Source organism: Nannospalax galili, unplaced genomic scaffold (assembly GCF_000622305.1).
Source record: "Nannospalax galili isolate Female #2095 unplaced genomic scaffold, S.galili_v1.0 scaffold363, whole genome shotgun sequence".
NCBI classification, from domain to species: Eukaryota; Metazoa; Chordata; class Mammalia; order Rodentia; family Spalacidae; genus Nannospalax; species Nannospalax galili.
The window spans coordinates 354,043-357,447 of record NW_008351176.1 but is presented as its reverse complement, the minus strand read 5'-3'; the positions used below and the strand labels follow the sequence as shown (position 1 = coordinate 357,447).

Below are 3,405 nucleotides of genomic sequence, written 5' to 3'. Positions count from 1 at the left end.
AGTACAGTCCTATGATAAACATTGTTGTTTTACAGATGAGAAAACTGAGAACTGAAATAGCATTAAAAACTTGCCAGGCACAGATTCAGGCTCAGGTCTGCAGCTTCTGATGATGTCAACACATCCTAAAGGCCGATTCTTCTCTGTTCCTCTCAACACTGTGTATAACACTTAGTGCTGCCTTCTTGATGTGGGGGATGTAGCCCCCCACATCAGTGTGACCAGATCTGAGGGGAAGCTCACTAGGCCTTTTTGGCCTATCTAGCTAATCCATCCATCTATCTATCATCTATCTGTCTATCTAGCTAGTTAGCTATCATCTATCTATATTTATATTTTGCATGTGTTTGTATAGTGTGTCTGTGGCACATACACAACCTAGACCACCCATGCATAGTCCAGAGCAGAACATGGGGTGTCTTCTTCTATCATCCCCCGCTTTCCTCCCTATTGCCTTGAGACAAACTGAAAGAGAAGCTGCCCTTTCTGCTGGGCTGGCTAGCCAGCAGACTCTTGGGATCTTCCTGCCTCTGCCCTGCAGTGCTGGGATTACAAATATGCACAACCATGGCCAGCTTTTTATGTAGGTACTGGGGATTCAAACTCAGGTCATCATGCTTACAGAGCAAGTGCTCTTATCCACTGAGCATCTCCCACCCCCTTCCTTTTTAGTATGAGAAAAAGGCAGCATGACCTGCCACAGAAAGAATGAATGTTCCCTTTGGAACTCAACCAACCCAAGCTTGTATTCTGACTTCTGCATTCAGGAACTTGAGTGAGTCACAGAAGGTCTCAGCCTCAGTGTTCTTATCTGTGAAATTGGAGCCTACTACCAGGGCTAAAACTGGAGTCCAACATGGTGTCTGGCTAAAACGAGAATATTTCCACTTGGTTACATTTCTAGAAGACCCTCTAAGGTCCAACAAAGCTGTTGTGAAGGAGTAGTTGGCTATTAGAGCTATTAGAAAGACCCCATGAGGGCTGGAGAGATGGCTGAGTGGTTAAGAGCACTGGCTGCTCTTGTAGAGAACCCAGGTTCAGTTCCCAGCACTCACATGGACGCTAACAACCATCTATAATTCCAGTGTCATAGAATCTGATACCCTCTTCTGACCTCTGCAGGTGCCACATGACACAGGTGTTCTTACACACATGCAGGCAATACACTCATATACATAAAATAAAATATATATATATATATATTTAAAAAAAAGAAAGACCCCATGAGTAGTGAAGGATGGACAGGAAGCTCAGCAGCTACATGGCAACAGGCACTGATGCACCTCCAGGCATTCCCTTCCTCCTTCACACTGGCACTAGGCTTTGCCTGAGCCATCCATTAGTAGAATTCACTTTCCTTTGAAGGGCATTCTCTGTCTGATGAACATCCATTCCCTTATCTCTTAAGACGTCTGCTTAAATCTTCATTGTGCCTCACCTTCAATGTCCTTGCTTTTTCTCCTTTTCCAAAGGTGCCAGATGTGGTGTTATTTGATTGCCCACACTGACTCTTGCATTGATTATCGCTGACACAGAAAGTTCCAGAAGGGTTTTCTATACTCCATGGGGATAGGCCACTTCTCCCCTCCTTATTTTCAGGACCAACCAGTGCAAATCTAGAAGGGTTGAATTCCAAAGGCCCAACCACCATGTTTGCCGTAGGGTAGGTGTTTGATAAATGAGTGAATAAATGAATTAGTGAATGGTTAACAAGTAGTTTGTATGGCCTACATAGAAAGAGACTCAGTCTCTCGGATGATCTATCATTGGCTATAGGAGGAGAGTCATAAGATAGAAAGTTGCCTGCAGCTGGGGAGATGGCTCTGTCAGCTAAGTGCTTGTTGGGCAAGTTTGAGGACCTGATTTGATCCCCAGCACTCATGTTTTAAAAACCAGGTGCAAGGGAAAAGCAAGCCAGGAGATGCTGCTGCTGCTTCTTGTAGTTTCCAGGCACTGCTGGGTGGGCGGCTGAGGCCAAGTGGTCCTGAAGCTGTGGCTGCAGCTGCTTGGGAGCTGGTGGCGGTGTGATAAGAGAGCCGATGGCCAAGTGGGGTGAGGGAGATCCACACTGGATCGTGGAGAAGCGGGCAGATGCTACCAGCATCAACAACTGGCACTGGACAGAGAGGGATGCTTCAAATTGGTCCACAGAGAAGCTGAAAACTCTATTCCTGGCAGTCCAGGTACCTCTAAGTCAGGAGTGCAATACAAGGGACATGTGGAGATCCCCAATTTGTCTGATGAAAACAGCGTGGATGAAGTGGCGATTAGTGTGAGCCTTGCCAAAGATGAACCTGACCCAAATCTCATGGCCTAATGAAGGAAGAAGGGGTGAAACTTCTAAGAGAAGCAGTGGTCATTTACATTGGCACCCTCAAAACAGGTCCCTGAGAAACACAGCACAATGAAGTAGAGGTTTAAGTCATGGCTGGAGGGGCACTTTGCCACCATCACCTTGACCTCCATTGACAAGAATGGAGAGACAGAACTGTGCCTGGAAGGCTGAGGCATCCCTGCTCCCGAGGAAGAGAGGCCACGGCAGGGGTGGCAGCGATACCACTTTGAGGACATCAAACAGACGACCTTTGGCTATGGCACGTGCTTGTTTTAAGGCCAGCAGCAAGGCCCAGCCTATCTGACACTTCAGTGCAGCCCTCATGATGGGGCTTGTGACTCACAGGATTGCACCATCCCAACCGCTAACTTGGGGCCTGGGGCCCCTCCCTTCCACATATGCCTTGGGTTTGTGCATGTTTTCTGCTGGGTGGGATCTGAGGGTGATTTCTCTTTTTATGTGTACATACACTAAATAAATGAAATTTAAAAAAAAACAAAACAGGTGCAGTGGTCCACATCTGTAACCTCAATGCTGGGGCAGTAGAGACAGGAGGATCCCTGGGGCTTTTTGGTCAGTCTGTCGCACTGAAGTGGTGAGCTGCAGGTTCAATGTGAGACCCTATCTCAAAAACTAAGGTGGAGAGCAATAGAGGAAGGCACCCGACATCGACCTCTGGCCTCCACACCCATGCACAGATGTGTGCACACACAGAAGCACATACATATAAAAAGGAAAAAGAAAAACTAAGAAATTCTGGTAGACTTTATGGGAATAAGGATGGACCTACTGTGTGCAGCCTTTCTGTTGTGTTTTATAGGCATCATATCACGTAATCCTCCAAAGAATCTATATATGTAAGTGGAAGCCCCATTTTCCAAATAAAATTAACTTGCCTGATTACCCAGCTAAATGGAGATTATAGCCCAGGTCTCCCTGACTCAAAGCCATCGAGTCAGTTTCTAGTTCACTTCCTATTAGCAGTGAGAGCTCTGACAATACATAGGTTCTCTAAGTCTTCACTATCTTATCTTATCTGTAAAATGGGGAGAATGATATTTCCAACTTCT

General features: G+C 46.2%; 1 pseudogene; it reads left to right on the top strand.

Moving 5' to 3' along the window:
* Positions 1 to 2,039: 2,039 nt before the first annotated feature.
* Positions 2,040 to 2,391, top strand: LOC115066787 (annotated as a pseudogene).
* Positions 2,392 to 3,405: the final 1,014 nt, after the last annotated feature.